The sequence below is a fragment of the Rhipicephalus sanguineus genome, chromosome 7, assembly GCF_013339695.2.
Source record: "Rhipicephalus sanguineus isolate Rsan-2018 chromosome 7, BIME_Rsan_1.4, whole genome shotgun sequence".
Taxonomy (NCBI): Eukaryota; Metazoa; Arthropoda; class Arachnida; order Ixodida; family Ixodidae; genus Rhipicephalus; species Rhipicephalus sanguineus.
This window is the reverse complement of record NC_051182.1, coordinates 89,496,441-89,510,088: the sequence shown is the minus strand read 5'-3', so window position 1 is coordinate 89,510,088 and position 13,648 is coordinate 89,496,441.

The following is a 13,648-nucleotide window of genomic DNA, read 5'->3' as shown; positions in this document are numbered from 1 at the left end:
CCCTCCTTTAAGGGGGGCAAATTTTTAGTCCCCTGGACGGAGTATATAACTCCCCCATCGGGGCGTGCGCTAGAGGACAAGTCCATTTACTCCCATCTCGCCTTTCTTTTGCTTTCAGTGTATTTTTTTCTGTCAAACGTGGCAATTGTGTTAGGGTGCCGATGAACTTTTAAAGGGCCTAGAAATTCGTATGCGTTAAAAAAAATATTGTTTACAGGATTTAACACAAGAAACGAGAAAATTTTCCACTTAAACAACATTTGCGCCACCGTTATGTTTCCTTCGGGCAAGGAAGTTGACGTTTACTTAAAAAAAAAGGGAAAAAAAAACAACCGCTTGGTGTATGAAAGCAGTACGCCGCCTTATACAGAATACCAGACGTATCCGCGCAGTATGACGTTGGCTTATCATTCACGGAACTGTTGTGCTTTTATAAATATTTTGATGAACTCAACCGGAACAATCTACTTTGGCTACAACCGTTACCACAGTGAGAACTGACGCCGATATATCCTGGCCTTTACCGTACCACCGGAGAATAAATCACGCACATTATGAAAAACGCGCGCGCACGTTCCTTTCAAATCGAGAAATAGACTTCATGCGAAGTCTGCACATAAATATTTTTTTTTCCATACACGTTTCTCTTGCATTGAACTACATCGTCTATGTGGTCTTCAACAAACAGTGCGGTAGCGGACAACGGACGAAGTAAGCCACCAGGAGTGTCTTTGTCTTTGTGTGACTTGTTCCGTTGTCAGCGCCTGCTCTGTGTGTTCAAGACTGTTTACAACTAGCCCAGTCTCAATCAATACTTCTATGTGGTGTCTTCTAGGGAGCCTCTGGCATGTGCGCTTTACCTTGAGCACAAGAATAATACCATTTAATGTCATATTAAACGTGCGAACTACTGTCATAGCGTCAGCATCGTTATATTGGCGTTGGACATGGGAAGGGCCTTGATAGAGCTATGATTAAAAAGGTGGAAGAATCGTAGCAAAGGAGAGTATAAATTGAGGATATTGTTGCGAGGGCAACACGGAGAGAGATCGTGAGGAGAGAACTCAGCCAAAGCAGAAGTTGGGTGGCCCCGAAAAGGGCCTTTGGAGAGGAGGTGCTGTGAAATGACTTCACTTGCAGACGCTTCCGATAACGGCGCAAACCTTCACGAAAGCGTCGAAGGAAATCCAGCCGTTGGGTGAATAGATCGAGCGCAGGCTCGTCAAAAGGTCACCCCGCACCGGGTAGCCGCAGGCCAGCAGAGCTCCCTGGAGACGGTCGCTGGAAAAGTAGCCACGAGCATGTCCGTCAAATTGCCGGAATACGGTCGCCCAGTATTCGGCAGCTTCGCAGCCCATGTCCAGCAGCTGGTCGCAGTCGCAGGCTCCTCTGATGGTGCAGTACTCGAGCACCAGCGCTGCCGTCTGTGGCGTCAGCAGTGGGTTTCCTTAAAGTCCCTAGATTTTTTCCTTTTTGACTTAAGTAGCGACAACTGCCTCCTTTCCCGGCCCTCTCACACGCGCAGCTGGCGTGCGACGCCATTTTCTTCCTAACTTGGAAGATTTACAAAGCCATGCGCGTCTAAGTACATTAGCCACGCATCTTTCAGCGGACAATATGCTAACGCGACGTGCCTTTCTCCTCCCGTGAAACCCGTGTCATTAGTGAATGGGGGATTGCGTTTCACCGGGTGCTGGAAAAGCGTTAGGAAGAACATGGCTACCGAAAACGACCGTTAGCCAATGAGATTCGTCGACGGCGATTCAATGGTTGTCGGTACTTAAGAAAGAACAGGGAAAAATCTATGGACTTAAGGTTCCCTAGACGGAGAAAGAGTTCGTGCACGAGCCGAGAATCCATAACACTCTGCTTGAAAAAACAGCGAGTCGAGTGACAGTAGGGCAAGCCGTCAGCTTTTTATACGGCTGTGTTGGCTGTCCGTGAGTGTAACACAATGACCTTTGTACTGTTAGCTTCGCGATCACCCCACCCCCTTTCTCTTTCTTACACCGCTGTTCACCTTCCGCGCTTTTTGCGCGGGCTTCTCGTAACTTTCTTTCTTTTCTGGAAAACCAGTTCGTACCAAACGAGGATTAGCTCAACTCGTTTCCGGGTCACTTGCCCACTACTCAAATAATACAATACTATTCCGCGAAAGCCACTTATTTACTAGAAAAACCGATTCTGTATTCCCGAATCACCCGTATTCAGGCAAGGCATTCTAAGCACGACTTCGCAGCTGTACCCTTTCACCTAATTAGCTACGGTTCTTTGAGGCCGGTGGTGACCTAGGTGAGTGGAATAATGGAAAGCATCATTGCATTCCACAATGTATTTAAAAGAGGGGCACGAAAGGAATGGAGCGGAGGGAACCGTGCAAATGTGCTAAGCGTGACGGTTCAGCGAGATTTCCTGTAGCCCTTGCTTCGAAGATGTATGGCTATTTTTCACCGGTGCCTGCTCAAAATGGTCGATTGAGCGTTTATGAAGTTTAAATTGTTATCGAGTGGTCCTGTTTGAACTCAAAATTCCTAATGATTTTGTGGAATCTCAGAAGAAAAAACAAAAAAATTCGGCAGATCCCACGCACCGTGGGAATCGATGTAATGCGAAGCAGCTAGCAAAGAGCTGCATACATCGCCTTGTTTGTATTGAAGCCAAATGAAATCATTCAAGCCATGGCATCTAGTCCACCTTATATCGCATGTTTGCCATGCACGCAGGCATGCACAATCTAGTATACACAATGCCAAGGAACGCATATTCTGGTATATACAATGCACGACCTGTCGTTTATGTTCATCACGCACTCTTGTCATGCCATACCAATTTCGGTATATATCCAGTTAACAAAACGGCCGGGAAAAAGCGCACCCTGACAGTATCATGTAAATCATACCGTACATGACATGCATAACATGATTCGCATGTTAAGGCCTCTCATTTACACTCGTCATACAGTCACATCGCGCAATACCAATTTTGGTTTATATCAAACGAGCGAAATGGCCGCGAGTGCATTATGAGTAGAGCATGTAAATCATGCCATACATGACATGCATATCATGGTTTTTCTTGTTACCACCTGTCACTAATGTTCATCATACAGTCACATGGCGCAATACCAGTTTTGGTGTATATCAAGCTAGCGAAACGGCCGCGAATCCACCATGAGCGTGGCATGTAAATCATGACATACATGGCATGCATGTCATGGTTTTCATGTCACCACCTGTTATTCATGTTCTTCATACAGTCACATCGCGCAATACCAATTTTGGTGCATATCAATCTAGCGAAACGGCCACGAGTGCGCCATGAGCATGGCATGTAAATTATGACAAACATGACATCATGTCACGGTTTTCATGTTACCACCTGTTATTCATGTTCTTCATACAGTCACATCGCGCAATACCAATTTTGTTGTATATCAAGCAAGCGAAATGGCCACGAGTGCGGCATGAGCATGGCATGTGAATCATGTTGTGCGTGTCATGCATGTCATGATTTTCATGTTACCACGTCTCATTTACATTCGTCATACAGTCGCTTCGCGCAATACCAACTTTGGTGTACATCAAAGCTAGCGAAGCGGCCGCGAATGCATCATGAGCGTGGCATGTAAATCATGACATACATGACATGCATGTCATGGTTTTCATCTTACCAACTGTTATTCATGTTCTTCATGCAGTCACATCGCGCAATACCAATTTCGGTGTATATCCATCTACTAAAACAGCCGCTAGCGCACCATGAGCGTGGCATGTAAATCGGGTCGTGCATGACGTGCATGTCATGATTTTCATGTTACCACCTATCACTTAAGTTCGTCATACAGTCGTGTCGCGCAAGACCAATTTTGGTGTACATCATGCAAGCGAAACGGGCGCGAATGCACCATGAGCGTGGCATGTATATCATGACATACATGTCATGGATGTCATGGTTTTCATGCTACTGCCTGTTATTCATGTTCTTCATACAGTCACATCGCACAATACCAATTTTGGTGTATATAAATCTAGCGAAACGGCCGCGTGTGCGCCATGAGCGTGACATGTAAATCATGTCGTACATGACAAGCATACCATGATTTTCATGTTACCACGAATCAGTTATGTTCGTCATACAGAAATGTCTCGTGATACCAGTTTTCGTATGTATCCCTTCATTTAAACGGCCGCGAGCGCCCCGAGACCATGTCATGTAAATCATGCTGCACATGACATGCGCGTCATGATTTGCATGTTAGGACCTGTCATTATGCTCGCCATGAACTCTTGTCCCGCCGTACCCATTTTGGTATATATGAAATTAACGGAACGGCCGCAAGAGCCCAAGGGCCGTGGAATGTAAATCAAGCTGTTCATGACACGCTTGATTTTCATGATATGACCTGTCATTTATGTTCGTAATAAGGCCATGTTATGACACACCAATATTGGTATACATCTGATTAACGAAACGGCCAGGAGAGCACAAAGTCGTAGGCGGCCAGATAGATAGATAGATAGATAGATAGATAGATAGATAGATAGATAGATAGATAGATAGATAGATAGATAGATAGATAGATAGATAGATAGATAGATAGATAGATAGATAGATAGATAGATAGATAGATAGATAGATACGCTCAAAGTCGCAGAAGTTCGCTAAGAAATGTTTCGCATTTAAAATTGACTGAATGGACGAGACAGATGTATGCTATAGCCAACCGCAATAATATTAGTGACCATACATTCAGCAGTTCCTTAGCACCGTTATGAGTCGCAACATTCATATGGAAAATAGGAAGATTGTTTTGTTTTCCTTTTTTTCTTTTTGCTGTGGGCGCATGGCGTTTATGAGAAATTCCCGGTGTAACACCATATATCTGATAACTAAAAGCGAGTGAATTCGAGCTAGTTGGTACATATATTCATAGTTAAAAACAGCGCGATGTAGACACGGACAGGAAAGTAACAGTGCTAGTCCTGTGTACTTTATTGTTCGCGTCTACTTTGCACTATTTTTAACTATAATTGATACACTTAGGAGCAAAAATACGTTATTGCAAGGCGAAAAATGAAATTTTGTTAGCATCAGCGATAGATCAGTATTGACTGAAGCTCGCATTCTAGTATTTGAATGCGAAGATTCCAGAAGCTTAGCGTTTATGTACGATGCAAATCAGAACTTCTTGTAAGGATTTTGCCGAACTGCTAGCATAAGTTTGCAACTCCTCTGTTTGATGATAAATTATGTATATCTTATAAACACTCACTGTGAATTCCTTAACACACTGTGACTGGCGCAGCACAGCCGCAGCTGCTTTTGCAACATAAAAACCATGTTAACTAACTATCGGATAAAAACTGGCAGAATTCAAGTGATTCGATAGCTATGTCACTGTGAACCCGACTTCGATGATTGGAATGAAAAGTCAGTTGATGTCGTAGCTTTTTTTTTTCAGGGGGGGGGCGATTTGGTCGCTTCTTCTCCTTAATTTTCTTTGAAACAAATTTCGTATAAAGTGGTACCCGATTTACAAAACGAAAGGGGAGGGCGCTTGAATTATTTCATTAAATCGGGAAGTTCGTAAGCTCCAGCAAGACATTTTTCTTTTCTTCTAAATTTAGCTTGTAACCCAGCGTCGCGTGAAAGCTACCGCGGGATTTTGTTTTCGCATGCCCAGGCGTGCATTAGTGGCAAAGTCTGCGAGGGCAACCCGTGCTCAGGGTTGCCACTGACTTTCGAGTAAATTTCGCCAAACGACAAGCAAAAAGTCGCCAAAATTCGCCATGTTTTTACAAATTTCGCCAAAAAAGTCTCCATTCTAGATATGTGCGTCATACCTAGTAATAACAATTATGTCTCACGAATAGCCTCGTGGAATTCAGTACCATCCAAGACCCTTAAATTGTATCGACGTTTCTCAATGCCAGTCGTATGGCCCGCTTTACCATGGGAGTGCATGGTGCTGCTTCTCCGACTAGCCGCAAGATGTGCGTGGTGGCGCAAGGGTGAATGAATGAAACACTCACGATATCCTTCCGTCCCTGTCCGCTCGTTTCAAAGGTAGAAGTGTGGTAAACATTGGGCGAAAACCGTGAAAGCGTTGTTTGTAGCCAGCTTTACGCGAACATAATGAATTAAAAGGATTAAAAGGTTTATTGAAAGTAAGACGACAGAATTCTTACAGGAACCGATCATTAGTGAGTCTTACACCTTTTCAGTGTGAACTAATATGATAAAGGACGTCACCGACCCTTTCTTATAGTCCCTTATATCTACACGCGTGAATCCAATGCGTTATTAATGAACAGGTAGGCAATGTAAAATGTTATATAGCAATTGTTTTCATTGCACACGCTCACCGAGAGCAGTGGTAAATGCCTGAATAAATAATTTTTTATTGCACAAACAGCCACGTATCCACCTCTCTTCGCTATTCCAAAACAGTCTTTACCAGCTGAATTGGGGGTACTGCAGCAGTGAATATGTCGCCGAGCTATTCAGAACATTTGGAGCTTTGACGGAACAAATGGTTGGAACCTTCAGCCTCTTCAGAAGCGAAACTTTAGAGAAGCTTAAAGAGCCGAAAGCTATTAACTTATAGTCAAAAACTGCCCCCTCGCGGTTTACATTTTGCTAGAATATCTCTGGGGGACGTTGCCGTATCTCCGGCCTCTAGATGAATTGAGGAGATACGCACGAGTTACAGGACGGACATACGGAATGACGCGTAATGTGCACATTCTACTCTTGGGTCTAAAACCAAGAAAAATACAGAAAATGTTGCCGCTCATTCGTTGGGAAGACACTCAGCTTAGGATGCATAACTCAGTGGAGACCTAAGCCGAAAATCGCCAAAAATTCGCCATGTCGCCATTCATAATTTCAGGACGCCACGGGCCCCTCAAATTCGCCAATTTGGCGAAAAGTAGCCACCATTGGCAACCCTGCCCGTGCTTGAATTTCTCCCCTGTCCGGGCCATAAGGCGAGGTACATCACGTAAAGCTACGACAAGCTGCCCATATTAAAAGACAGGGAAAACAAATGCACTTAATGTGCGAGCAGGCAGAGGAATACAGTTACAAGGAGACGATCAGTGCGATCCATCGCATAAACCATTAAACAAAGAAAGAAACAATTGTGATCTTGTGGGAGTATAAAGGGACAATAAACCAGTCCCGCAAAGTGTCATTTCATATGTAAAAGCGCTACCGACTGCGGCGTGCAGCCTCGTCATGATGAAGCAACTTTCGTGACTACAGTGCTTAGGCGTTTTAATGTGACAGCGTTGAAGCGCACATCCGATGAAATGCCGTTTATGTAAATATTCAAAAGAAATCACTGCATTTCCCATTTAGTTCGGGAAAAACTTGGCTAAATCGAGTTCAGTGCCATGAAATCTACATTAATTCTAGTTGATGACAACATTGAACCCCAAAGACGCAAGCCGGGTCAATGCAATTTTCACCGGTGTATATAGAAATTCGTATAATCTGGTTTTGTTGCATCAAGGTATAAGTGTTGATGAAGAAACAGCCCACCAGGAGATCCCAGTAATCATGCAGTAGAACATATAATAATTGCTTAACTTTCCTTCCTCAATACTTGAAGCCCTAACGTACAGAATACTGGTAGATTTTATTTCTTCAAAACATTGTTGAGCCCGAAAATTACTTTGCTGCAGTAACTCTCACAGACCGCTGCACATCAGAGATCTTATTCACACGTAGAAGGCGGCGTAGTATTCTTGCATACTACGTTTTTTTTTTTTGCTTTCAGACTTCCCTATGATTTTCCCGAGGGGGTCACAACATTGGCTCGAAGGTTGTCCATGCCGAAGCAGGGTTGACGGAAGCCACGTGCTGTTTAACGACTCATATGTTGTTTGGATGCGAATGCCTTAATTGTCTATGTTTCAAGGTCGTGGTAGAGAAGGAGGTTGATGATGAAGCTTTAATATAAGAATCCAGCGACTTGGTGATGCGGCTCCCACGCCTATACACATCAGCCATGATACCTTGAGCCCTGGCAGCGTCATCTGCTCGTTCGAATGCCCAGAGCTGTTCCCCTGGAGCTGCGCTGAGCAGCACGGTCTCTCACTGCTCATCATTTGTAATTTCGCGAACCTATCGCACCACCATCGGCTGGGCACACAGGATGGAAGGCAGGCGCGCCTCCTGCCTTACATATTATACACCTGTTGAAATACTGACCCATGTAGTTGTGGCTATAGCCAACTGGGGTCGTGAACGTGTCTGCTTGAAAGAGGCACCCTGTCACCGATTGTTGCACGTGAGACGCGTGTTTCACAGTGGCCCTACGGTGACGGCCCTGCAATCATTTTACGGTCTCAGAGCTGCCGATTTAACATCGCTATTAGTCCAAATAAGTTTTCGTTTTTATATCCTTGGAAAGTTATCAGCATCCCCCTTAACTGTTTATAACTCAATGTGAACGAGAGGTTCCAGAAATTGAAGGAGCCCTTCACCTTACATCATACTCATATTTAGCAGCGAAGCTGTCAGGAAATATTTCCTTGTTCCCGCCCTACCAAAAACAGCCATCATCATAAACGGGTATTTATCACAAAAATTGGATAAATACCACAACGCACAACATCCACTAAAAAGGAAGGAGGCAACAGTTGGGCCAACAACAAATGGCTGCTAAGCGACGGCGGCGAGCGGAAGACCCCGAGTACGTACAACGAGAAATAATAGGGAACGGGAAAGGCAACGGCGGCGGCTAGTAGACCGCGAAGCGATGGAACGTCTACGCCAGCGACGACGTGTCTGTGATTGTCTGTGGTTTAACTCGAACCTCTCTGGCTGAGAACAACCTAGAAACAACCTATCATCATCTAGCTGAAACCTAGCGACGACCTAGAAGCAACCTCGAAACAACCTGCATCCTCGAACTAAGGCCTAGAAACAACCTAGAAGAAACCAGATTAGTCTTAAGAATCGTCCACTTTCGCTGTTTCAAGCCTTGTGGGCTTAGTTCAAGTTTCGATAATTTTTTGGGGGGTGTAATTTGCGAACATATGCCCTTAGTCCGTTAGAAGGGCACATTCATGATATTACGAGATTTAGAATAAAAAAGCTAAAACTAGTGGCATATGAAATGCGTGTGCGATCTTACAGCACACGTGCATTTAGTATTTCGTCTCCGTCCAAAGGCCGACATCGAACCCGCGTCTTTCTAGTAAACAGCTAGCTGCATCGGTCCACGAAACCACTGCTAATACATCCACAACTATCCTGGATTTTGTCCTAAACCTTTCCTATAGGGAAAGCTCAGGACTTACTGGCAGAGCACATGAGATAGGCACGCACGAAATAAACTGCACGTTATGAAGCCGCAACATGGTAATTGGCCGCCAGTATCAGTCACACCGCACAGAAGTAACAATTACCAGGACCTACACAACGCCCACACGTACACCTTTTGTCCGTTGGCAATCCACCTTTGTGCGAGAGGTGTGGGTAGCACTAACCGTGCATCACATTTTAATACAGTGTAAAAAATTTACACGTTTAGAAAACAACGCTTTTCATTACCCTACCGACAACAAATACCATTTCACCCGTCAATGTTAATCGGTAGGGAACCACTTTCAAACATGACTCATGGTTCGCAATTTTAGAAGGCTTGCGCAGTTTTCATGTGATATACTTAGGCAATCCGTAGCAAGGCTTCTGAACACAGGTCGTTGTGCGGTGGCTACAATAAACAAAGCACCTGCCTCGCGTCCCTCAGACTCAAATGCGTAGACGAGGCCCTTGTGCTAATGCCATATATCTCCAACATATTTTGATTATCACGAGCACTCGGCATTCGCTCTCACAACTGATGTTATGTCTCTCCCATGATTCTAATACTTATGTTTATTACTTAATACTTATGTTTATTACTTAATACCCGCCTTCAGCGCGAAGAATTTTAAGGCCCCTATACAGCCACTTACCATAATCATTCTTCAGACCTTTTGTCCCATGACCTGGCGCTCTTTGGCCATCAAATGACCCTTGCGTCATAAAACACCACATATCATCATCATCTTTCTGGTAAGCAGCCTAACGCTGAAACCACTGCTCCACCGAAGAGCCCGTCGTGGTACTGCCAGCGTTCCGTATTTTCGCGGTGCACACTGCAGGTTCCTCCAAAAAGAGTTATAGCCAACGTCTGAAACTTTTTAGGAACCGTTAAGAGTTATGCACATCCTGATCACATTTCCCTATACTGCTACGCAGAGACGCAAATATTTGAGGCACCTATACAAACAACACGCGCTTATACACCCTTCGCTACTTCTCGGAGACGGTCCTCTTCTACCCTTGCGTGCTCTGTTCGTCGTTTTAAAAAGTTTTTGAGGTATATTGATATAACTTCAATGTATAATCTTCTACTGTCTTTCGCATCTATTTAATTTCAGAAGAAGAAGCGCCAGCTGAAGCGGAAAAATAATTTTGTAAGGAAAGCTTATGTTTCGGGAAAAAAAAGCAACGGGGCCTTTTTCACAACGAAGCAAATATTAAAGATTGTCACGTTTTTCAAGTTTTTGATGATATATCAATATTTTACAAGGAAATATGGCATTCAATTCAGCGCTTCACATAGCAGTTCGGCTGATATACGACGTGATTTTGGCTGTAAACTTGCGGATAACATCTTGTCAGCTGCAATCTTTATTCAAATATTTATTCCCATATGAGTGTGCATTTTTTTTAGTGTATGCTCTAGCGAAACCATGACTTTTTGCTGGTAGTCAGTGGCACGATTGCACCACACGACACCTGGAAATATGTGCTGAACACGAAGGGACACGAAAAAAAGCAGGCGTACTTTGCCTTTCTTTTTTTTTGTGTTGTGACTCGCGGTACAAATAACTGCCCCCCTCCCCCAATATCTGGTGATTCAATATGCAGGTTGTCATTGTCGTACGGCAATCCGTCCACACTATTCTGCATTTTCTTTCTTTGAGCAGAGCTGCCAAATTTTAGGTAGTTGCCGGACACAGGATGACAGGGAATGAGAGTGACTTAACGTCGACGTGCGCTGCTTTCCCTTCTCGACCTCCTTGTCTTGTTCGGGGAAAATATTTTGCTGTGAAAAGGGAGGAAAGTGGGAGGGGCAAGGGATTTTACTGTGAACATTTCCGTTCCTGTCAGCAGTCTTTTTTTCGATTTCGAAAATAAATGATTTCGTAAATTTTGCCGTTACATTGCTAAGCATTATCGGCCCAAATAATCAGTAAAAGACGCCACACACGGCGTTTTGAACAGCGTTACGAAAACATTGATCGGACAAGACTTACGTTCCGACTGCATAGAAAAACTGGTACTTTAACATAAAAACGTAATATACATGAATACATTGTTGAGTTCATATGAAAAGTGCATAAAAGTGAGGCCATCAACAAGAAAGCTGCGTTCCTTATCTTGACTCTCAAACGTAACAAAAGGTGTTCGCGCAAACTGTTGATTTACTGGAGTTGTAAAACCTGACCTTCAGAAGAGTTAAGGAAATCATTGGTTTGTACGAACTAGCTTTCCACGAAACTGAGAAAAGTATGAGAAGCTGGTGCGCAGAGGGTGGAAGGGGGGACAAGAGAGAGAGAAAAGGAGGGTGGGGTTGACGTTAAGTGTACAATGGTCTCTGTGCACCAGTCAGGGACTGCCAACACGGGCGTATATAAAAGACGACGGCTAGCACGATTGTCACTCGACTCACTGGTCACCAAGCAGAACACCATGGATTCTCGCCTCGTAGAGGAGTTGCTCCGGCGCCTAGGACAACGGCGAAGACATCCACCGATTATGCCACGGACGGCCGCGCTGGTACTCGAATGCTGCACGATCAGGGGGGCATCTGACTGCGCTGACCTGCTCGATATGGCCTGCCAAGCTGTTGAGGATTGGTCGGGAGTGTTCAGGGAGTTCGACCTTGAGCAACGCGCCTGTATGCCTGGCAGGCATCTCCAGACAGCTCTGACTTACTGCGGTTACCCCGTCAGTGGCGACTTTCTGAGGCTGCTGTGCGCTATATATTCGCCCATTGGGTGGGTTACCTTCGACGCCTTCATTACAGCTTGTTCTGTGCTCGCAAGCGTTTGCAAGTGAAGAAGCGTCACCTCTTCACCGGAGGTTTCTCAAAAGGCCCTTTTCAGGGCCACCCAATTCCTGCATTGGCTGAGGTCACAAAGCGTGATCCCGGTTCTGTACCCTAACGAAATTTTCTTTGAAGTGCACTTAGCTTTACAGAAATTGGTTAGCCACTTGTCTGGCACATATATCAAGGATTTGCTTCGGTTACAAAGAAAGCCAAGGTAACGGTGTAACCGTCCTCATTTGCAGTAGCTTGACGTGCTGGCTGGTCGTGTTTAATGCTCCTTTTTGTTTTCACTTTCATATCGGATTTAGCGTTGCTGCTCCTTTATGGTCACAAACATTCCCGCGTCGCACTGTGGAGCTACGTAGCTATTGCAGTTACAGAAAAGACAATATAGTTATAAAAGTAAGAGCAACAAGCGCAAGGGCACTGAGTCGATTATTTTCCGGTGCGCGTGGAAACTTTCCGGGAACATCTCCTGCTTTAATTCCGCAGTAAAGCAGCACATTTACCAAAAATGTTATTAGGAATAGTAATAGGTTGTATCGATATATCCCAATAGTGTACTTACTTACTGGCCCTTTGCCGATTCGCCGAGGAAGAATTTCGGCGTAGTGGGCACTTCGCAATTGCACCCGAAGTAGGCGTTCTAGGACAGTGTAAAACGGCCAATGTATCGCGAACAGCCGTTGGTTTCCTTGCGGCACTGTTGATGCATGCACCGAGAACCGTTTTTGTTTCTTAACTTCCTTCGCTTTCTTGTCGTGTGCTTGGATTAATTCTTCGAACAGAATACCGCTTTCTATAACCCCGCTTCAAATCTGGGCCGCTTCAAATTCCCTCATGAGTACGAGGGAGAAGGAAGTAATGGAATGGAAGAGGGAATATTCATATTAAACGTACGGCAGTGGTTCGAAAACTACGTTTTAAGGCATAGAAAATAGCAGTAAAGTAAGAATAAAATGCAAGGTAACACGTTCACAACACCTATATTTTAGCGATCTGGTCCCAGCTCTACATGCAGAGCCATGGGTTCCAAGTGAACAGGGACAGGGTTAAACTGTTGTCAAAGTTTTCATCACCGGAGGCATTCCTGGGTTCTCTTTTATAGATTTTCGATTTTGTTGAACCGGTAGAGGATATGCGGCTTTCATTTCAACTTAAAGACAGCCTTTGAGTGTGTGGTAATTAATTACCAAAGGAATGGTTTGGCAGCGTGTGGTGTTTTGATAGAGGTATGTATCCGAGAGGTTTAGTATAAACTTCGTGCATATAGAAGCGGAGCCATACATATTATTACCGATCGCAGACGATATCTTTCACCCAAAAGAGAGAGTGTAGCATAATATGTTTTTTTTTTATCAAAACATAATGCAACACCACAGAATGTGTAGTGCGTCATTCCATACAAATATGCCACGTGGTTTGACACTTACTTTACAACATTTGTCGGGCCTTGACTCTCCGTTTTGCAAAGTATGCATTGTTTTTTTAGTTGAACAGCAAGGAAAACAACAGGAAGAAATAATAAAT